This window comes from Natrix helvetica, assembly GCF_964273705.1.
Source record: "Natrix helvetica genome assembly, chromosome: 7".
In the NCBI taxonomy this organism is placed as follows: Eukaryota; Metazoa; Chordata; class Lepidosauria; order Squamata; family Natricidae; genus Natrix; species Natrix helvetica.
Window position 1 is genome coordinate 77,389,871 of NC_138558.1, and position 24,170 is coordinate 77,414,040.

General features: G+C 45.7%; 1 protein-coding gene across 2 annotated transcripts in view; it reads left to right on the plus strand.

Annotated features, from left to right (window-relative positions):
• The window catches only part of KCNIP4 (potassium voltage-gated channel interacting protein 4), a 234,428-nt gene that overhangs the window by 57,350 nt on the left and 152,908 nt on the right, over positions 1 to 24,170 (plus strand). The window contains exon 1 of one of the 2 annotated variants that reach the window (XM_081959039.1): positions 15,997 to 16,039. The exons of the other annotated variant lie outside the window; for it this stretch is intronic. The gene's annotated coding sequence lies outside the window, so the exon portion shown is untranslated. Of the gene's footprint in view, positions 1 to 15,996; positions 16,040 to 24,170 lie in introns of those variants that run through there. 2 annotated transcript variants of the gene reach the window in all.

Below are 24,170 nucleotides of genomic sequence, written 5' to 3' on the forward strand. Positions count from 1 at the left end.
ACCCAAAATAAGATGTTTGCCAGGAGGTTGAAAGTGGGACTATAAATCAGCTAGGCCAACTAATTGGAACAGGTGGGTCTTAAGTTTCTGTCGGAAGGAGCGGAGGTCGGTAGTAGTTCTGATATCGGGGGGGAGGTCATTCCAGAGGGTTGGGCCCATCACAGAGAAGGCTCTACTCCTGGGCGCCGCCCGTTGACACTGCTTAGTGGACGGTACCCGGAGGAGTCCCTCCCTGTGGGAGCGGATTGGTCGCAGGGATGTATGAGGTGAGATGCGATCCCGCAGGTAACTAGGTCCCGTGCCATGGAGCACTTTGAAGATAGTAACCAACACCTTGAAACGCACCCGAAAAACCACAGGCAGCCAGTGCAGCTCGCGCAGGAGTGGTGTTATATGGGAATATCTGGTCCTCCCCATGATAGCCCGCGCGGCCGCATTCTGAACTAGCTGTAGTCTTCGGGTGCATCTCAAGGGGAGCCCCATGTAGAGAGCATCATTTCGACGGCCTCGTTGGGGTGGTTTGGGGTGGAAATGTACAGCTGTGTGTCATCAGCGTACAGATGGTATCCAACCCCCAAACCACGGATGATCTCACCCAGCGGCTTCACGTATGTGTTGAACATGAGGGACGAGAGGACCGACCCCTGCGGCACCCCACAAGTGAGCGGCCTCAGGGTCGACCTCTGCTCCCCTGCCAACACACATTGCGTCCGGTCGGAGAGGTAGGAGCAGAACCACCGCAAAACGGTGCCCCCTACTCCCATCCCCTCCAGCCGGCGCAATAAGATACCATGGTCAATGGTATCGAAGGCCGCTGATAGGTCTAATAGGACCAGGATAAAGGAACAGCCCCTATCTCTGGCCCTCCAGAGATCATCCACCAACGCGACCAAGGCTGTCTCCGTGCTGTGACCGGGCCGGAAGCCGGACTGGTGCGGGTCTAGATAGTCGGTTTCCTCCAGGTGATGTGGGAGCTGTTGTGCCACCACACTCTCTACAACCTTCCCTAAAAAGGGAAGGTTGGAGACGGGACGATAATTAGCTAGCTCCGCCGGGTCCAGGGAAGGCTTCTTGAGTAGGGGCCTCACCACCGCCTCTTTCAAGGCGGCCGGTAAGGACCCCTCCTCCAATGAAGCGTTCACAAGACCCAGGAGCCAGCCTCGTGTAACCTCCCAGGATGCCAGTACAAGCCAGGAGGGACACGGGTCCAATAAACATGTAGTGGCTCGCAGTCGCCCACGTAACCTGTCCAAATCCTCGGGGGCAACAGAGTCAAACCCTTCCCAGCATGGTGCCTCAAGATTTGCCTCCGACGTCTCCCCTGGTCCACTGAAGGGGGCCCATCCACTCCGGATCTGAGCGATTTTGTCCTGCAGATATTCCCCAAACTCCTCTGCTCTACCCTGCAAAGGGGCTTCCCACGGCCTCTGTGAAAGGAGGGAGCGGGTCACCCGAAACAGGGCGGCAGGGCGGTTATTGTTTACTTAGTATCCCATGACTATCGCTACATATCTTATGATGCTTGATGAATATATTTATGATGACTATGATCATGACTGATCATTTATAGCTTTTATGTTCACCGAGAGCTTATGCACCAAAGACAAACTCCTTGTGTGTCCGATCACACTTGGCTAATAAAGAATTTTAACCAAACCTTTAGGAGCCAATTATCTGGTGCACCTAATTGCTCAGATTAGCAGGAGGGTTGGCTGGAAGAACTTAGTTCTTGCACGACTCTGATTTTGTCTTGTTTTTTACGTCCCCTTTTCAAATTATTATAAGAAGCCTTGAGCTGGCTTACAAGATCCAACAAATGGACACATTTATTTGCCTTCATTCAAGAAGAAAATGAGGTCTAACAATTCCATAAAAAGCCAAGTCCAAACTCTTCTAGCACGTTTATTTGCTTCATTAGGACTGTTATAGAAAACAGTAAAGTTTTCTATTTCGTTTTACAGCACAGCCTCCTGTTTACAGTGAAGGTCAATTTAGAGAAACTCAAGGTCTATTGCAAGCAATTGTGTGTTGTTGTTTCTTTATTACCAATCTGCTCCTTGATTGTCCGTTGTGTGTATTCCAGCTGAGGTCAAAGCCTTAGTAAAACCTTGGCGATTAGATTGAGGTTTTCTCTTTGGAAGGAAATGACCATTTGGTGACTATCGTTAGCAAAATCACTCTGTCCAGGTATAACAACTTTTGGTTGGCTTTGTAGAGGGTGTGGATCGGGTGTGTGTGTCAAACTCGATTTCATGGAGGGCCGCATCAGGGTTGTGTTTGATCTCGGGAGCCCCGGGTTGGTGTGGGTGAGGGTGGGCATGGCCTGCTTAACATTACTCGTGTCAGGGACGCCTGTGGTGGCCCGAATGCTCTGCCAGTGAAAACGGGCTCTCAAGCTCCGTTTTCGGCTGTGACGGCCTCCTGCAACCCTCTGCCAATGAAAACGGACTCAGGAGGACCGCCCTCCTGAGCTCTGTTTTTGCTGGCAGAGAGTTGCAGGAGGCCGTCGCAACTGAAAACGGAGCTTGAGAACCTGTTTTCACTTGTGGGAGATTGCAAGAGGCTGTCGCAGCAGAAAACGGAGCTTGGGAACCCGTTTTCACTTGCAGAGGATTTCAAGAGGCCGTCGCAGCTGAAAAGGGAGTTGGGGGCCTGTTTTCACTGGCAGAGAGTTGCAGGAGGCCGTTGCAGCCGAAAACGGATCTTGGGGGGCCATTTTCGCTGGCAGAGGCACCGCAGGCCAGTCTTTCATTGTTTCCAGTACGCCCCTGCGGGCCAGATCTAAGCACCCCGTGGGCCGGATCTGGCTCACGGATCTTGAGTTTGACACCCCTGGTGTGGGTTGTCCTATAGTGTGAAACCTCATCCCATTTTCGTGGCTTGCTGGCACGCCACTGAAGCAAAAGATGGAGTTTGGGAGTTGCTTCCCTTGTCATTGAAGGGGTTACCATGGAAGCCAGAACGATTGGGAGCATCTCTCTTCCTCTCCTGCATAATTCGCTCACTGCACTCTAATTGCAGTGGATAAAATATATTTCGCCGTGTGAAACCTCTTAGCCCACATAATTTGAAGGGCAGACTGGATTTAAATAGCATTGCACAGCCAACAGAAGTGGGCAGCCATTTTCCGAATTGCAAACTGAAAGAGGAATATGTCAGTGCAGCTGGCATAAATTTGAATACATCTGCATAGCTTTGGAACCAGCAAATGAGGGGTGAAAAGCGAGGGCAGAAGGCTGAACAAAGTACAGATCCAAAAATCAACCCGACCTCTTGTTCTTTCTCCGTTTTATGAATATCAATTTAGCCTCAGTTGTCTATGAAAGTTTATACAGAGACTTTGTAAATATCGTTTTCCTTGTATTCATCTTGCCCGGCGGTTCTGTTTATAGCATTTGGAGGATTTGTTTCTGTTTTTCCTTTGCTGCCAAGCCTATTTCATGCGAGAACTTTGTTCTGAATTCAGAAGATAGAGGACAAGGCTTTCTTATTTTATTTATTTTACTTATTTTGTTTGTCAAACATGTGCAAGTTAGCAGGTATAAATATAAACATGGACATGAACAAAGGAAATGGGTACAAATAAATGGGGACAGCAGGACAGGGACGGTAGGCACGCTGGTGCACTTATGCACACCCCCTTACAGACCTCTTAGGAATGGGGTGAGTCATGGGTGAAATCCAGCAGGTTCTGTAGAACTGGTAGTGGAAATTTTGAGTAGTTCGGAGAACCGACAAATACCACCTCTGGCTGGCCCCAGGCGTGGGGAGGGAAAGTGGATTTTGCAGTAACCTTCCCCTGCCACACCCACCAAACCACGCCCACCAAGCCACACCACGCCCACCAAGCCACGCCCACATAACCGGTAGTAAAAAAAATTGAATTTCACCACTGGGACAGTAGACAGTTGAAGGGTGAAACTGTGGGGGGTTTGAGGATGTAACAATGGAGTCAGGTAGAGCATTCCAGGCGTTGACCACTCTGTGGCTGAAGTCACATTTTCTGCAATCGAGTTTGGAGAGGTTGACCTTTTCTTGCCCCCAAGTAAGAGAATAACAAAAAAGCTGAACTTGCAGAATGAGTCTTCTCATTACAAAGAGAAATCCGGCTGAATGTATCAGACAAACTAGTCTAATTTTATCCTTTTCTTAAGGAAAAGGAATCCTTTTAATTAGGCAGTGAAATACTTCTTGGAGCTGACTTTTGATTGATGACAGCTTCAAATGTTTATAAAGGGAAGAAAGGAGTTTCTGAAAATTTTTATCTTCCTTTTTACTGGAATGTATACTTCAAATGGTTTTCCCAGTTGCAACGGATGGCTGTGAAAGTTGGACCACAAGGAAGGCTGAGCGCCAAAGAATGGAGGCCCTTGAATTCTGGTGCTGGAGAAGAAGACTCCTGCATTGAGTCCCTTGGACTGCAAGGCCACCCAACCGGTCAGTCCTAGAGGAGATCAACCCTGGCTGCTCTTTAGAAGGCCAGATCCTGAAGAGGAAACTCAAAGACTTTGGCCACCTAATGAGAAGGAAGAAGGACTCCCTGGAGAAGAGCCTCATGCTGGGAACGATGGAGGGCAAAAGAAGAAGAAGGGGACGGCAGAGAAGGAGGTGGCTGGATGGAGTCACTGAAGCAGCTTGCATGAGCTTGAATGGACTCCAGAGGATGGTAGAGGACAGGGAGGCCTGGAGGAACGTTGTCCGTGGGGCCGGACATGACTTTGCAACTAACAACAACAAAAAATACTTCAGATAAAAGTTTAAACATATTGCAAACAGGGCTTTCTGCAGAAAATTGATAGCTGTACGCATATTTAAGCAAATTAGTTTGGTACATTCATCAACCTACAGTCTGATCAATAAATTAAAATTACTTTAATTAGATTGCAACAAGAAGAAATATGTTATGACTGAATACCAGAGTCCCAGTCAATTTATCTTTGCCTACAGTTGAAGCACATTCTGATATCATTAGTACTTTGGTTCCCCCAAAGAAACATTTCAGAGATGCATGGAGTGAAATTGCAGACAGTACAATTCCGGAATAAATAATATCTTCATTTTTTTTGTTCTATTGGCCTTTACAAAAACTTCATAGCCTCCTAGTTTTTACATTGCTGTGAAGTATTCCGATGATGTCAAAAGAATAACCTGCAACTATCTCCCCCCCCCCCACTTCCCATGTACTAAGGTGGAAGTTAAAAAATGAAATTAAAAACTTCTCTTTCATTTAATCAGTCTGGATATTAGATCTCATCCCTGTTTTTGGTCTGGTCCATGAGATGTGCTAAAAACTACACTTACAAGGGGGAGGAGGCTAAAAATGCAGGTGGTCCTCACTTAACGACAAATCATTTTATGACTGGTTAAAATATAATAATAATAATAATAATAATAATAATAATAATAATAATAATAATAATAATAATAATAATAATAATAAATATTTATTTCTTAGCCGCACCCTCTCCCGAAGGACTCGGGGCGGCGAGTTGTTACAACAGCCGTTGGAATCGGTGCTTTATAGTCTTTATAGTCCATAAAGCACTTATGGCGGTCATAAATGGTTCTGTTGCCCTCCCCCCTGCAGTCAGGTGAAGGACACTGGCCAGGCCTCCTCTGTGAAGAAGGTGGATAGTTAATTAGATAGGCGGAGAAAGAGAGAAAGCGAGAGAGAGAGATGATAGACAGATGACAGAGAGAGAGAGACAGACAGACAGATGGATGGATGGATGGATGGAGAGAAAGAGAGATGAGAGATGAGAGAGAGAAGATAGATGATATAGATAGACAGACAGATGGATGGGTGGATGGGTGGGTGGATGGATACACACACACACACACACACACACAAGAGATGAGAGAGAGAGAGAGAGAGAGAGAGAGAGAGAGAGAGAGAGAGAGAGAGAGAGGGAGATGAGAGACAGATGATATAGATGGATGGATGGATGGATGGATGGATGGATGGATGGATGGATGAATGGATAGACCACAACAACAGAGCCAAAAATGTATGTTGCTAAGCAAGATAGTTGTTAAGTGAACCTTTCTTGTTAAGTGAATCATTGCAGCCGTTAAGTTAGGAAAACGGTTGTTAAGTGAATCTGGCTTGTGCGTTGATTTTGCTCGTCCAAAGGTCACAAAAGAGGCTCCCATGGACGCTGTGACCATCATCAATACCAGTCAGTTGCCAGGCCTCTGAATTTTGATCCCTTGACCCTGGGGAGGCTGCCATGGTCATAGGTGTGAAAAAGGGTCACAAGTCACTTTTTTTCAGTGCCATTGTAACTCTGAAGGGTCACGAAACGGATGCTTGCATGCCTGGGAATGCCTGTATTCAGATGTTACACAGGACGGACCGAAAGAGTGGCTAAACGTCTTCACCGAGGAAAGCCAGAAAATGTAAGGCCCAAAATGTACTCAAGTCATCATCAAAGTTCTAAAAAAAGAGACTTAAGCAGAGACTTGGAAAAAGTAACCGCTTTTATTTTGGCCAAAGAAAATTCCACAGGTGGACAATTCCACAGCACAGAGGCAGCAGGCGTGCACGGAAGGGCCACATCCGAGAAGAGTGTGGCAAACATCTTTAGACGTTCATGTAGCCCAGGGGTGTCCAAACTTGGGAACTTTAAGACTTGTGGACTTCAATTCCCAGAATTCCCCAGCCAGCATGGCTGGCTGGGGAATTCTGGGAGTTGAAGTCCACAAGTCTTAAAGTTCCCAAGTTTGGACACCCCTGATGTAGCCAATCAAAGGCAAAGGTTTATGGCCCATCCGTAGGGCATTCCTTTTCCACGCTCTGTCCGTGCCTTTCTTATCTCTAGGGCATTCGTGTCCTCCTTATCTGAGTCCACTGTGGGCAGTTCTGGGATCTGCCCTTCTTATCAATTGAGCAAGTCTGCAAGAAAGCAGGGGTTAAACTGATTCTTCACAGAAGCAAAATAACAAAAGGTTAAACTAATTCTCATTACTATGTCTCTATTACTATGTCCCTTCACTTTCTTTATCTTGACTGTAAAGCAATGAGGTTTAAATGCCGAGAATATATCGTGGGAAGATGTCATGTTTAATGTACCGTTTGGAGGCGGGTACATCTTCTGCTCGTTTGGGGATTAATTAAAACATACATTTTAGCTGGCGGTTTATGTGGCATGGCACAAAATAGCAGCACGATCTCTTGTCCGACAACTCAGATACGCAAGCTAGAAGAGCATGTATGCCTACATCTTTGCAGGCCAGAGGCCAAAATGGGAATTTTGCAAAGGTATGCCTCTTAATTATTTTATGGCACCTTACATTTTCAATTGGATTTCCATGATCTATTTAGTTTTTTTTTAAAAAAAAAGAAGAGCCCTATTTTTACACACATCAAAGCCAGCGCTGTCCGAAGACGTCTCCGTGGTCATGTGGCCGGCATGACTCAATGCCAAAGGTGCACGGAATGCTGTTACCTTCCCACCAAAGGTGGCTCCTATTTTTCTACTTGCATTCTTAATATGCTTTCGAACTGCTAGGTTGGCAGAAGCTGGGACAAGTAACGGGAGCTCACTCCATTATGCAGCCCTAGGGATTCGAACCGCTGAACTGCCGACCTTTCTGATCAACAAGCTCAGCGCCTTAGCCATTGAGCCACCGCCTCCCTTTCTCATGTTAGTAGGTATTCTATTTCTAGCCATCAGCTCCTGCCCGTTTTAGTATTTCAATTCTTGTTGAAGTTTTGCCATGTTTTCCATACTCCTCCCTTGGGATTTTGTATCTCCATGCATCATTCTTATTTGATTTAAGTATTTCTTCTGTCTCTACATCTGCCTCTCACCGCCAAACTTTTCGTAGTAAAAAAATAACACTTGCACCTTTTCTAATGAGAAATTTAAGAGAAATCTGCCTATTTTTCTTCCCATTTTGGGCCAGGTTTTTAGTCACGAACAAAACATACACAACATGTGAAAAAGGACCAACTTCATGGAGTAAAATGGATAGCTGTTTTTGGCTCCAGATAATTACAATCTACGATTATGATGATGATGATAATAATAATGATATTGATTTATTCTTTTGAAGTTCCTCCAGAGGGGCAATCCTTATCTCCACCCTATGAGAAATAACAGTGGATACTCATTATTATTATTATTATTATTATTAAGAAATGTATCTACAAAGTTGTCCATCTGCTTCAAAGATAAATGATTATGACGTGCGATGTCTCTACAATCAATAGATATGTTGTTTTGCAGCTTCTTTGAAAACAGAACGTGGTTAAGTGTCAGTGGATATGGCTGCCTGAGGAGAATAAATACCATTAAAAAAATAAAATAAAAGCAGAGCAGGAAAAAAAGGGGGAAAAAGGGTAATGGCAAGTTCCATCTGATTTCTTTCAGATCTTTTTGAAAGGATTCCTAGGTGCCTAGGATTTTTTGAAATTTTAAAGATCCCCAGAAGGCATTCCATGGGGGCCTTTTGAAGCCCGGTGGAAATAAAGCTGAATTCTTTTTGCGAATACTTCATCACTTTGGATATTGCTCCTTTCGTAGCAATCATCTCGTCCCCTTTTGAGTCAGATGGTGGCAGGTAAAGAGAATTAATTGTAAGTTTCTTGAGGTGCCAGGATGTTTGCCCTCCCTCTTGATGAAGCATGAACTCAAGAAGGCGGAAGAACTTCTGCTTCCACTGCTGGTAAAGAAGATCCACTCATCTTCTCAACAGTCAGTTTTCCCAGAGATTTCTCTTAATGGTCACACCGTGGTCCACTTCACTGCAATGTTCAGCCTCCACACTGATGGATTCATTATGTCCCTTCACTTTCAGTGATGAGATTCAAAAATGTTTACAACCGGTTCTTTGGGCAGGGCGTGGCTTGATGGGCATGGCAGGGGAAGGATACTGTAAAATCCCCAATTCCCCCTCCCTTCCTGGAGGAAGGATACTGTAAAATCCCCATTCCCTTTCCACTCCTGGAGGAAGGATACTGTAAAATCCCCATTCCCCCCCCCTTCCTGGAGGAAGGGTACTGTAAAATTTCAATTCCCTCCCCACTCCTGGGGAAGGATACTGTAAAATCTCCATCCCCTCCCCACTCCAGGAGAAAGATATTGTAAAATCTCCATTCCCTCCCCACTCCAGGAGAAAGATATTGTAAAATCTCCATTCCCTCCCCACTCCAGGAGGAAGGATACTGCAAAATCTCCATTCCCTCCCCACTCCAGGGGAAGATAACTGCAAAATCCCCATTCCCTCCCCACTCCAGGAGGAAGGATACTGTAAAATCCCCATTCCCCCCCCTTCCTGGAGGAAGGATACTGTAAAATCCCCATTCCCTCCCCACTCCTGGGGAAGGATACTGTAAAATCTCCATCCCCCCCCCTTCCTGGAGGAAGGATACTGTAAAATCCCCATTCCCTCCCCACTCCAGGGGAAGATAACTGCAAAATCCCCATTCCCTCCCCACTCCAGGAGGGAGGATACTGTAAAATCCCCATTCCCCTCCCCCCCCTTCCTGGAGGAAGGATACTGTAAAATTTCCATTCCCTCCCCACTCCAGAGGAAAGATACTGCAAAATCTCCATTCCCTCCCCACTCCTGGAGGAAGGATACTGTAAAATCCCCATTCCCCCCCCCCTTCCTGGAGGAAGGATACTGTAAAATCCCCATTCCCTCCCCACTCCTGGGGAAGGATACTGTAAAATCTCCATCCCCCCCCCTTCCTGGAGGAAGGATACTGTAAAATCCCCATTCCCTCCCCACTCCAGAGGAAAGATACTGCAAAATCTCCATTCCCTCCCCACTCCTGGAGGAAGGATACTGTAAAATCCCCATTCCCCCCCCTTCCTGGAGGAAGGATACTGTAAAATCCCCATTCCCTCCCCACTCCTGGGGAAGGATACTGTAAAATCTCCATCCCCCGCCTTCCTGGAGGAAGGATACTGTAAAATTTCCATTCCCTCCCCACTCCAGAGGAAAGATACTGCAAAATCTCCATTCCCTCCCCACTCCTGGAGGAAGGATACTGTAAAATCCCCATTCCCCCCCCCCCTTCCTGGAGGAAGGATACTGTAAAATTCCAATTCCCTCCCCACTCCTGGGGAAGGATACTGTAAAATCTCCATCCCCCCCCTTCCTGGAGGAAGGATACTGTAAAATCCCCATTCCCTCCCCACTCCAGGGGAAGATAACTGCAAAATCCCCATTCCCTCCCCACTCCAGGAGGAAGGATACTGTAAAATCCCCATTCCCCTCCCCCCCTTCCTGGAGGAAGGATACTGTAAAATTTCCATTCCCTCCCCACTCCAGGAGGAAGGATACTGTAAAATCCCCATTCCCCTCCCCCCCCTTCCTGGAGGAAAGATACTGCAAAATCTCCATTCCCTCCCCACTCCTGGAGGAAGGATACTGTAAAATCCCCATTCCCCCCCCTTCCTGGAGGAAGGATACTGTAAAATTCCAATTCCCCCCCCCTTCCTGGAGGAAGGATACTGTAAAATCCCCATTCCCTCCCCACTCCTGGGGAAGGATACTGTAAAATCCCCAATTCCCCCTCCCTTCCTGGAGGAAGGATACTGTAAAATTCCAATTCCCTCCCCACTCCTGGGGAAGGATACTGTAAAATCTCCATCCCCCCCCTTCCTGGAGGAAGGATACTGTAAAATTTCCATTCCCTCCCCACTCCAGAGGAAAGATACTGCAAAATCTCCATTCCCTCCCCACTCCTGGAGGAAGGATACTGTAAAATCCCCATCCCCCCCTTCCTGGAGGAAGGATACTGTAAAATCCCCATTCCCTCCCCACTCCTGGGGAAGGATACTGTAAAATCTCCATCCCCCCCCTTCCTGGAGGAAGGATACTGTAAAATCCCCATTCCCTCCCCACTCCAGGGGAAGATAACTGCAAAATCCCCATTCCCTCCCCACTCCAGGAGGAAGGATACTGTAAAATCCCCATTCCCCTCCCCCCCTTCCTGGAGGAAGGATACTGTAAAATTTCCATTCCCTCCCCACTCCAGAGGAAAGATACTGCAAAATCTCCATTCCCTCCCCACTCCTGGAGGAAGGATACTGTAAAATCCCCATTCCCCCCCCCTTCCTGGAGGAAGGATACTGTAAAATTTCCATTCCCTCCCCCTTCCTGGAGGAAGGATACTGTAAAATTTCCATTCCCTCCCCACTCCAGAGGAAAGATACTGCAAAATCTCCATTCCCTCCCCACTCCTGGAGGAAAGATACTGTAAAATCCCCATTCCCTCCCCACTCCTGGGGAAGGATACTGTAAAATCTCCATCCCCCCCCTTCCTGGAGGAAGGATACTGTAAAATCCCCATTCCCTCCCCACTCCAGGGGAAGATAACTGCTAAATCCCCATTCCCTCCCCACTCCAGGAGGAAGGATACTGTAAAATCCCCATTCCCCTCCCCCCCCTTCCTGGAGGAAGGATACTGTAAAATTTCCATTCCCTCCCCACTCCTGGGGAAGGATACTGTAAAATCTCCATTCCCTCCCCCCCCTTCCTGGAGGAAGGATACTGTAAAATTTCCATTCCCTCCCCACTCCAGGAGGAAGGATACTGTAAAATCCCCATTCCCCTCCCCCCCCTTCCTGGAGGAAAGATACTGCAAAATCTCCATTCCCTCCCCACTCCTGGAGGAAGGATACTGTAAAATCCCCATTCCCTCCCCACTCCTGGGGAAGGATACTGTAAAATCTCCATCCCCCCCCCTTCCTGGAGGAAGGATACTGTAAAATCCCCATTCCCTCCCCACTCCAGGGGAAGATAACTGCAAAATCCCCATTCCCTCCCCACTCCAGGAGGAAGGATACTGTAAAATCCCCATTCCCCTCCCCCCCCTTCCTGGAGGAAGGATACTGTAAAATTTCCATTCCCTCCCCACTCCAGAGGAAAGATACTGCAAAATCTCCATTCCCTCCCCACTCCTGGAGGAAGGATACTGTAAAATCCCCATTCCCCCCCCTTCCTGGAGGAAGGATACTGTAAAATTCCAATTCCCTCCCCACTCCTGGGGAAGGATACTGTAAAATCTCCATCCCCCCCCCTTCCTGGAGGAAGGATACTGTAAAATCCCCATTCCCTCCCCACTCCAGGGGAAGATAACTGCAAAATCCCCATTCCCTCCCCACTCCAGGAGGAAGGATACTGTAAAATCCCCATTCCCCTCCCCCCCTTCCTGGAGGAAGGATACTGTAAAATTTCCATTCCCTCCCCACTCCAGAGGAAAGATACTGCAAAATCTCCATTCCCTCCCCACTCCTGGAGGAAGGATACTGTAAAATCCCCATTCCCCCCCCCCTTCCTGGAGGAAGGATACTGTAAAATCCCCATTCCCTCCCCACTCCTGGGGAAGGATACTGTAAAATCTCCATCCCCCCCTTCCTGGAGGAAGGATACTGTAAAATCCCCATTCCCCTCCCCCCCCTTCCTGGAGGAAAGATACTGCAAAATCTCCATTCCCTCCCCACTCCTGGAGGAAGGATACTGTAAAATCCCCATTCCCTCCCCACTCCTGGGGAAGGATACTGTAAAATCTCCATCCCCCCCCTTCCTGGAGGAAGGATACTGTAAAATCCCCATTCCCTCCCCACTCCAGAGGAAAGATACTGCAAAATCCCCATTCCCTCCCCACTCCAGGAGGAAGGATACTGTAAAATCCCCATTCCCCTCCCCCCCCTTCCTGGAGGAAGGATACTGTAAAATCCCCATTCCCTCCCCACTCCAGAGGAAAGATACTGCAAAATCTCCATTCCCTCCCCACTCCTGGAGGAAGGATACTGTAAAATCCCCATTCCCCCCCCTTCCTGGAGGAAGGATACTGTAAAATCCCCATTCCCTCCCCACTCCTGGGGAAGGATACTGTAAAATCTCCATCCCCCCCCTTCCTGGAGGAAGGATACTGTAAAATCCCCATTCCCTCCCCACTCCAGGGGAAGATAACTGCAAAATCCCCATTCCCTCCCCACTCCAGGAGGAAGGATACTGTAAAATCCCCATTCCCCTCCCCCCCCCTTCCTGGAGGAAGGATACTGTAAAATTTCCATTCCCTCCCCACTCCTGGAGGAAGGATACTGTAAAATCCCCATTCCCCCCCCTTCCTGGAGGAAGGATACTGTAAAATCCCCATTCCCTCCCCACTCCTGGGGAAGGATACTGTAAAATCTCCACCCCCCCCCTTCCTGGAGGAAGGATACTGTAAAATCCCCATTCCCTCCCCACTCCAGGAGAAAGATATTGTAAAATCTCCATTCCCCCCCCCCCTTCCTGGAGGAAGGATACTGTAAAATCCCCATTCCCTCCCCACTCCTGGGGAAGGATACTGTAAAATCTCCATCCCCCCCCTTCCTGGAGGAAGGATACTGTAAAATCCCCATTCCCTCCCCACTCCAGAGGAAAGATACTGCAAAATCTCCATTCCCTCCCCACTCCTGGAGGAAGGATACTGTAAAATCCCCATTCCCCCCCCTTCCTGGAGGAAGGATACTGTAAAATCCCCATTCCCTCCCCACTCCAGGAGAAAGATATTGTAAAATCTCCATTCCCTCCCCACTCCAGGAGAAAGATATTGTAAAATCTCCATTCCCCCCCCCTTCCTGGAGGAAGGATACTGTAAAATCCCCATTCCCTCCCCACTCCAGGGGAAGATAACTGCAAAATCCCCATTCCCTCCCCACTCCAGGAGGAAGGATACTGTAAAATCCCCATTCCCCTCCCCCCCCTTCCTGGAGGAAGGATACTGTAAAATTTCCATTCCCTCCCCACTCCAGAGGAAAGATACTGCAAAATCTCCATTCCCTCCCCACTCCTGGAGGAAGGATACTGTAAAATCCCCATTCCCCCCCCTTCCTGGAGGAAGGATACTGTAAAATCCCCATTCCCTCCCCACTCCTGGGGAAGGATACTGTAAAATCTCCATCCCCCCCCCTTCCTGGAGGAAGGATACTGTAAAATCCCCATTCCCTCCCCACTCCAGAGGAAAGATACTGCAAAATCTCCATTCCCTCCCCACTCCTGGAGGAAGGATACTGTAAAATCCCCATTCCCTCCCCACTCCTGGGGAAGGATACTGTAAAATCTCCATCCCCCCCCCCTTCCTGGAGGAAGGATACTGTAAAATTTCCATTCCCTCCCCACTCCAGAGGAAAGATACTGCAAAATCTCCATTCCCTCCCCACTCCTGGAGGAAGGATACTGTAAAATTCCAATTCCCTCCCCACTCCTGGGGAAGGATACTGTAAAATCTCCATCCCCCCCCTTCCTGGAGGAAGGATACTGTAAAATCCCCATTCCCTCCCCACTCCAGGGGAAGATAACTGCAAAATCCCCATTCCCTCCCCACTCCAGGAGGAAGGATACTGTAAAATCCCCATTCCCCTCCCCCCCCTTCCTGGAGGAAGGATACTGTAAAATTTCCATTCCCTCCCCACTCCAGGAGGAAGGATACTGTAAAATCCCCATTCCCCTCCCCCCCCTTCCTGGAGGAAAGATACTGCAAAATCTCCATTCCCTCCCCACTCCTGGAGGAAGGATACTGTAAAATCCCCATTCCCTCCCCACTCCTGGAGAAGGATACTGTAAAATCTCCATCCCCCCCCCTTCCTGGAGGAAGGATACTGTAAAATTCCAATTCCCTCCCCACTCCTGGGGAAGGATACTGTAAAATCTCCATCCCCCCCCTTCCTGGAGGAAGGATACTGTAAAATCCCCATTCCCTCCCCACTCCAGGGGAAGATAACTGCAAAATCCCCATTCCCTCCCCACTCCAGGAGGAAGGATACTGTAAAATCCCCATTCCCCTCCCCCCCTTCCTGGAGGAAGGATACTGTAAAATTTCCATTCCCTCCCCACTCCAGAGGAAAGATACTGCAAAATCTCCATTCCCTCCCCACTCCTGGAGGAAGGATACTGTAAAATCCCCATTCCCCCCCCCCTTCCTGGAGGAAGGATACTGTAAAATCCCCATTCCCTCCCCACTCCTGGGGAAGGATACTGTAAAATCTCCATCCCCCCCTTCCTGGAGGAAGGATACTGTAAAATCCCCATTCCCTCCCCACTCCAGAGGAAAGATACTGCAAAATCTCCATTCCCTCCCCACTCCAGGAGAAAGATATTGTAAAATCTCCATTCCCTCCCCACTCCAGGGGAAGGATACTGCAAAATCTCCATTCCCTCCCACTCCAGGGGAAGGATACTGCAAAATCCCCATTCCCTCCCCACTCCAGGAGAAAGATATTGTAAAATCTCCATTCCCTCCCCACTCCAGAGGAAAGATACTGCAAAATCTCCATTCCCTCCCCACTCCAGGAGAAGGATATTGTAAAATCTCCATTCCCTCCCCACTCCAGGGGAAGGATACTGCAAAATCTCCATTCCCTCCCACTCCAGGGGAAGGATACTGCGAAATCTCCATTCCCTCCCCACTCCAGGAGAAAGATATTGTAAAATCTCCATTCCCTCCCCACTCCAGAGGAAAGATACTGCAAAATCTCCATTCCCTCCCCACTCCAGGAGAAGGATATTGTAAAATCTCCATTCCCTCCCCACTCCAGGGGAAGGATACTGCAAAATCTCCATTCCCTCCCCACTCCAGGAGAAGGATATTGTAAAATCTCCATTCCCTCCCCACTCCAGGGGAAGGATACTGCAAAATCTCCATTCCCTCCCCACTCCAGGAGAAGGATATTGTAAAATCTCCATTCCCTCCCCACTCCAGAGGAAAGATACTGCAAAATCTCCATTCCCTCCCCACTCCAGGAGAAGGATATTGTAAAATCTCCATTCCCTCCCCACTCCAGGGGAAAGAAACTCCAAAATCCCCATTCCCTCCCCACTCCTGGAGGAAGGATACTGTAAAAACTCCAAAATCTCCATTCCCTCCCCACTCCTGGAGGAAGGATGCTGAAAAATCCCCATTCCCTCCCCACTCCTGGGGGAAAGATACTGAAAAATCTCATTTCCACTGCACTCCAGGGGAAGGATACCTTAAAATCTCCATTCCCTCCTCACCACACAAACCTGGGCAACAGAAGAAGACCCAGCTGATCAGGTGGGACTCCAATCAGATGGGACCCGGGAGGCAGAGAATAGATGGGGGCAGGGCCAGCCAGAGGTGGTATTTGCCAGTTCTCCAAACTACTTAAAATTTCCGCTACCAGTTCTCCAGAACTGGCTGAATACCACCTCTGTTCAGGTTGGTGTCAATTCTTAGCAACCACAGTGAGTGTTTTTCTCCATGATGTAGTCTTTCAGATGTTCCGGTGGTGTACTAATTATCACTCCCTATCCACCCGACTGCTGGTTGTCCTCTTCTTCTGTTTTCTTCTGTCTTTCCCTCCATTAGAGTGCTGTAGAGTGCTAGGACTTCACACAATGTGCCTGAAGTAGGGTAATTTACAATTAATCTATACAGCCAGCATAGAGCCGGAAGGGACCTTGGAGGTCTTCTAGTCCAACCCCCTGCTGAGGCAGGAAACCCTATATCATTTCAGAGAACATGGCTGTCCAGTCTCTTCTTAAAAACCTCCAGGGATGGAGCTCCCACAACCTCTGGAGGCAAGTTGTTCCATGGATTAAATGTGGAAAATGGTCATAAATTACTTTTTTCAGTGCCATCGTAACTTTGAATTGTCACTAAATGAACTGTTGTAAGTCGAGGACTGTCTGTACGAGAAACATTTCCTTTCATCTCAATTTCTGTATGCTATAAACAGTTGGTGACTTGGCAAGCATTGGTCTTGACTAGAGAATTAGACGACAGTGACTAAAGAAGGCTGTCAACCAATAAAGCAAGTATGTGAATTTATTTTTTCTGAAATACCCCTAATCTTTTTGCTTATTTTTCTTTGAGATGTTCTCCTTTAATATGTAGATGTTTCATCGCTGTCTGATGGCAGACAATAATTATCACACAAAGTAACTAGAAATCCCAACAGAAAATGCTCAGTGGAGAATGAATCATTGGACATTTGGGAAAAAGTTTCCAGCCCTGGTTTTCTGCTATATATATATATAACACACATACATACATATATATATATATTCGAACCTAGTAAGTAAGTAAGGGTATGGCTAGCTGATGAGAGCTAAATAGCTTGAAATAGATCTATACTAGTCTCCCTTTATTTATTTATCAGCACAAATACAACACAAATATAAAAAGGCAACATTAAAAATATGGTTTTCTGCCTGGATGGTCTCCTGCAGTGAGCCGATAGACAGAAAGGGGGGGTAGTGAGTTCCCTCCCATATTTGGGCATACCAGGGGTTGTAACACAAATACATACATACATACATACATACATACATACAGACAGACAGACAGACAGACAGACAGACAGACAGACAGACAGACAGACAGACAGACATACATATAGATATAGATGATATAGATATAGATAGATATATGTATATATTAGGAAGATATTTGAATGTGCTGAAATGGACAGGATGACCATAGAGTTAAAAGACAGAGAAGAGTCGGACTGTTGTAAAATTGGGAGTAAATTGTACAGGTGGCTAGAGAACAGAAGCCAAAACAAGAAATTGAAGTTTTAAAAGCATTCAACTATTTTTCATTTTATTAAATGCTTTACAATAAAACCAACACTGTACACGTTACGCAGTAGTCCTTCTGATGTCAAGAAGCTTATTTATGGAGTCTCAAATTCTCAGGCTTAAAATGCAAATGCATAAATCTTGTGATATTATTTGAGAGAACCTACCAACTCTGACATAGTATAACCATCCTCATCAGGGTTTTATGCTCAATTTTGGGTCCGTGAAATAATCTAAGTTTATTCTAAGCCACACAATATCTTATGCCACCAGACTTCAAATTTGGATTTAGAAAACTTTGAACTACGCCACCGTCAGTCTGACCTAAGCGTAGTACACAAAATTATCTGCTACAATGTCCTACCTGTCAATGACTACTTCAGCTTCAACCACAACAATACACGATCACACAATAGATAAAAACTTAAGGTAAACTGCTCCAAACTTGATTGCAGAAAATACGACTTCAGCAACAGAGTGGTCAACGCCTGGAATGCTCTACCTGACATTGTGGTTTCTTCCCCAAATGCCCAAAACTTTAACCTTAGACTGTCAACCTCACCCCGTTCCTAAGAGGTCTGTAAGGGGCATGCATAAGCACACGCCTTCCGTCCCTGTCCTACTGTCCCCACTTATTTGTACCCATTTCATGAATCCAAAATCATGTTTATACTTATATCTGTTGTCTCATACATGCTTGACAAAATAAATAAAAATTTTCACTAACATAGCAGCCGTAAAATGGTCTTCTCCATGCCACCTGGAATTGAAAACAGTTACCCAACTCCCAACTCCCTATGGGGTTAAATAACAGTTGCTTCTAGAGTAGCTTGTAGGGAAGGTTATCCCCCTTTGTGTTTAAGATCTGGTGATCCCCTCTTCACTATTTGCTTATTTGGAATCTTACTTTCCAATGTTGGCTTCTTAACATCCCGTGCGAGGATCCCATGTTAGATCGCTTTAGTTTCCCAGGCAACTAAAAATCCACAACAATGCTTTGCTATGAGCTGTGAGCGGCTAGTAGAGAAGGGAGGAACCAAAGAGAGAGCGTGAGAGAGAGAAATTATTCCCAGATGTTCAGCTGTTACTCCAAGGTGGATCGTATTCTACAAAGGGTGTTTGTGGGAAGACCTCTCAGACCTTGGGGGCAAGTGCTACTTTTCTCCACTCATGGCTGTGCTGGAATGGGTTGATGGACAAACAGATTGTCCTAGTAAGCCAGAGATTTTTATTTGGCTGATACTTCTGGACTCCGTTCGGGTCGATGGAAGACATTCACCTCCCTGTCAGCCACTCCTCCTCAGTCTCCCTTCTCTTTGCCTTTGCTTTCCACCACTTTTCCTCGCCCGAGGCTGTCAGCTTCTTAAGGTGGCTCCATGGCTTTACATGGAAGTGCAGGCACCTGAGCTCTTCCCTCTGTAGCTGAGGTAGACCATGAAGCATCATGAACTTGGAAGGACTTGAGATGGTAGCTGTCTTGGTAATGATTGTCCTCTTTGTGAAAGCGCTGGAACAATTTGGGCTGATTGAGTCTGAAGGTAAGAGGCACCCATCCCTCCTCAAAGTAATGGTGGGCTTCTGAATCTTGAGTAGGGCGATGAAGGGTACCTGTGAGGAGAACTTCCCTTTTCTTTTCTTTTTTTTAAATTAAATTTTCAGAATTGATACTCAAGCGTTGCTGTCTTGAAAAATCCCCTGACAGGAGATGTTCTCCAGTGCTTTGAAGGAAGGGGGTGTGGTGAGAAGAAAGAGAAGAAAACTTTGGCTGAGATCCTTGCTGGCTGTGCACAAATGCAAATCTGGATTAACAGGAATGTGTTGTGTTGTTGTGTAGAGAGGGAGGGTGGGGAAAGGCAGAGAAAAGGAGATGCTTAAATTGTGCTCTACTTTAACAAGCACAATATTCCAGGGAAGTAAAAGGTTCTGTAGAATTGTTCTGTCAATAGCTTGGGGTGAATTCTTTTTTCACTGTTAAGAGTTTGAGCTATTTCTGGGTGCATTTTACTTTTAACCTCTTTCCGGGAATTCATGCTTGAGGGGAAAAGTCATTTAGATTTTAGGAGAAACACGCCTTTTTTCTGTTGTTTTTCAAATTGTAAAACATCCCGAAAACATCTGTGCTTGTAATGCATCCAGAGAGTGATCGGCGAATGCAAATTACGCAGCAAGAGGGATGTTGTCGCATTTTCCAGAGTTCTTAGCACAGGTGCCTGGATACCCTTTTAAAATATCTCTTTGACTTGCCTCTGCATAGATTGTAGCTCTGAATGACACACGGAGAACTCCTTGTCCGTCTAAATGACAGCTTCCAATTTTCACTGCTCAAAACAAAACTGGCAAAATGTAAATTTCTCAGTTTGGTTGGAGTTGGGGGTTGTCCATTTATGTACTCCTTTAAAGAAAGGATTACAACTCTTACAACTCTTACAAGAGTTAACATGATGAATTGGTCATATTAACATATGAAAAAAAGTTCTCAGTGCAGTTTTTGTTTGTTGAGTTTTGAACGTTTAGGAAAATTACAGAGAAGGCATAGCAATCAGCTACATCTTAGGAATGATGAGGCTGGCTCAGTTGTGCCCATCACATTTGTAAGGTTATTATGATTGTCTTAATTTGTCCTACTACATGAGAATCATGTTTATTTTGTGGTAGGATCGTAATCTCTACCTTCATGTCGTATAGGCTGTGTTGCTATTCTGTTTCCAAAATATAATGTTAAGTAGATTGTTAGACACCCAAATTGCTTATAGTGACCTTGTAGGTTTCCCTGATATGTTATTAATCCATTTATTTGTGGTTTTTCTTCCAGTCTTTCTGTAGCAGATTTAAAAGAGCGTAGCTGTTTGCCAGTGATTGTAAAGGTGTTAAACCGCTGAGACTTGACATTTACTTGAATAAATACTCTAAGGTTTGCTTTCTAAGTGTGTTTTTGCATTTTGCCCGAAATAATTTGCTTTTTCCTCTCAATGGTTCTGTCTTTTTGAGGCTTTTATCTAAAGGACATCCTTAAAAATGTTGGAATCTTCGAAATAAAAGCCATGAAAAGCTACTTACTTATGACTTCATACCTTTTATGAGAGCTTGAATATGTTTTAGTGTAAAATGTATTTTTCTTTTGAAAACCAATTTAAAAATAATATAAAAATCTTCCAATTTTATTTACTTTCTGGAAGATGGCGTTGAAGATGATTATATAAAACTTATACCAATTCTAAATAGATACTAGAAATTATCCTATCTGTAAAACCTATGTAAACAGCAATACCTCTGTGTTATGCAAAACTTAGAATCAAGCAATATTTATTTGTGATATCCTATTCAGTACTGTTTTCTTTTTATATAAAACAAAAGCATTTGTTTGTGAGGAATATTCAGAAGCCTTAATCAAGTCACATCTTTGTAACCCTAAGCAAAGACATATCCAACTTCTATTAAGTTCTCCAAATCGGGCAAAACTTTTCAGAGAAAGAGACAAAATCTCCACAAAGGAAGGAATACAGAATATAGAACAATAGAGTTGGAAGGGACCTTGGAGGTCTTCTAGTCCAACTTCCTTCTCAAGCAGGAGACCCTATACCATTTCAGACAAATGGTGGACCTCCAGTGATGGAGAACCCACAACTTCTGAAAGCAACTTCCGTTCCACTGGTTAATTGTCCTCACCCTTAGGAAGTTTCTCCTCAATTCCAGGTTGCTTCTCTCCTTGATTAGTTTCCATCTGTTGCTTCTTGTCCTGCCCTCTGGTGCTTTGGAGAATAAGTTGCACCCCTCTTCTCTGCTACAGCCCCTCAAATACTGGAAGGCTGCTGTCATGTCTCCCCTGATTCTTCTTTTCATTAATCTAGTCATCCCAATTTGTGCAACCATTCTTCATATGTTTAGCCTCCTGTCCCCTAATCATCTTGGTTGCTCTTCTTTGCACTCTTTTGGGTTCAATTGTTGTAAGTGGAGGACTACCTGTACAGTCACCGACCTTTATCAGATTAACAAAGTTGGAAGGGACCTTGTAGGTCTTCTACTCCAACCCCCTGCCCAAGCAGGAAGCCCTATACCACTTCAGACAAATGGCAGTCCAGTCTCTTCTGGAAAGCCTCCAGTGATGAAGCTCCCACAACTTCTGAAGGGAAGCCCTTCCATTGATTGATTGCTGTCACTGTCAGAGAATTCCTCCTTATATCCAGGTTGAATCTCTCCTTGATCAGTTTCCATCCATTATTCCTCGTCTGGCCTTTGGGTGCTTTGGAGAATAGCTTGACCCCCTTCCTCCTCTGTGTGGCAGCCCCTCCAATATTGGAAGACTGCTATCATGTCTCCCCTGGTCCTTCTCTTCACTAGACTAGCCAGGCCCAGTTCCTGCAACCGTCCTTTATATATGTTGTATCCTCCAGTCCCCTCATTGATCCTGGTTGCTCTTCTCTGCACTCTTTCTAAAGTCCCAACACATTTTTTTATAGTATGGTGACCAAAACTAGATGCAGTACTCTAGGTGTGGTCTTACTAAGGCTTTGTAGAGTGGTAGTAGTACCTCACTTGATCTTTATTGTATCCATTTGTTAATGCAATTTAGGATTGCATGGGCTTTTTTGGCTGCTGCCAAACACTGCAGGCTCCTATTTAATTGGTTGTCCACTAAGACTCCAAAATCCCTCTCACAGTTACGACTATTGAGCCTGGTTTCACCCGGCCTAAGTGCTATATCCAATGATCTGCTTATTGGATTTTAACATTGCTAGGAGATGGCAACAAGATGGGAATAAGTTATCTGGAAACGTCGGTTCAATTCCATTCATTAAAACAGCTTCAGGATTCTCGAATTCATTGTGCTTGTGGCATGTGATGCAAGTTCACAAAATTGTGCCCATTTCATAGAAAAAAGCACAAATCTGACCATATCTATCCAAGGGAAAGAAATCTGTCTAGAATACTGGTAGTTCTCGATTTCCAACAGTTCATTTAGTGACCGTTTAAAGTTACAATGGCACTGAAAAAGGTGACTTATGACATTTTTCACAGTTATGGCCATTGCAGCATCTCTAGGATCATGTGGTTGGCAATTGACTCACATTTATGACGGTTGCAGTGTCCCGGGGTTACGTGATCCCCTTTTGCGACCAGCAATGCCAGTGGGGAAGCCAAATTCACAACTGTGTCACTGACTTAGCAACTGTGGCAAGGAAGGTCATAAAATGGGGCAAATCCTCCTGGACGGCTGTCTCGCTTAGCAACGTAGGTTTTGTGATCATAAGATGAGGGCTACTTGAATTAGGTGAGGCTTCTCATTTTTCTAGCTAGGCCCGGGAGACATGTCACATGATCACGGGGATCATACAATGGTCTTAATTTTTTTCAGCGCCGTTGCAAACTTTGAATGGTCACTAAACAAGTAGTTGTAATTATGGACTACCTATTGCCAGTCAATATCAATCATCTACTTTTCCATGTCCCCTCCGCTATTTTGCCTAAGCTTAGACAAGGAGCTGTTGGAGGAACCAATTGTCTGATATCTCTGTAGGCTTCTGTTTCTTCCATAAATGTATGGACACACTCTGTATGTCTGCGTAAGGCAATATTGGTGGTACAGGACCATCCTTAGACCATGGAAATTCTGACGTAGGGGTGAGCAGTTGTAATCTCTTTCTCAGACTTTGCAACTATGGCTGGAGAATTCTGGGAGCTGAAGTCAACACATCTTGCAAGTTGCTAAGGTTTGGAAACTCCACTCTACAGATGTTTGTCTATGGAGATTCTCGGTCATCCGAGGCATGGTTGTCCCAAAGACAACCAAAGGTGGGTTTTTTCAAGAGACAGAGCTGAAGAAGCTTCTTGGATGAGAAGTGAAAAGTCTTCGAAGAAAAACCAGGAAGTCCAGTTGCCTCTTGAAAAAGCACCTTTGGGACTCTTCTTCCTTGCTGTGTTCCTGATAGCACCTAAAATTTATGCAAGTGTGATTCAATAACACAAGAAGTGCATAAAAAAATGCATTGAAACCCATGAATTCTTTGATGAGAAGCCAAAAAACTTGGTGTTTTTGGGAGGAAAACTATGTGGAGACTTTATGGTTCTTCTTGCAGACGAATATATTTCCAAGGAATAGTTCTTCCGCAGCCCAGAGAGTGGCACTACTACTTTAGAGTTCAGTTACATTAAAATTACAAAGCATTTTTTTTTCTCATATGGTGTTTTTGTAAAATGCCATGGAACTTTCTAATACTTCATTTACGGGAGGTTCTATTAATAGGCTGACAAACAGGTCGCGTCTGAGCAAGACAGAGCAGGGAATTAACCAGCAGTCAGTCCCAAATGCAAGAAAAAGGATTAATCGGGGGGGAAATGTTTAAAGGTTGAATAATTTTCCTTTGTTTGTTTTAATGGGGTAGTTTGAAGACCATTTGGCAGGAGGATGGCTTCAAAATGAGACACACCAAATCATTAAAATATACAAAGCTCCTAGCATGATCCAACATATTACATTTGGCGTAAAGGTAAAAGTTCCCCTCAAACATCTGGGCTAGTCATTCCCCACTCTAGGGGGCAGTGCTCATCTCAGTTTAAAAGCTGTCCAAAGACGCATGGAACGCTGTTCCCTTCCCACCAAAGGTGGTTCCTATTTTTCTTCTTGC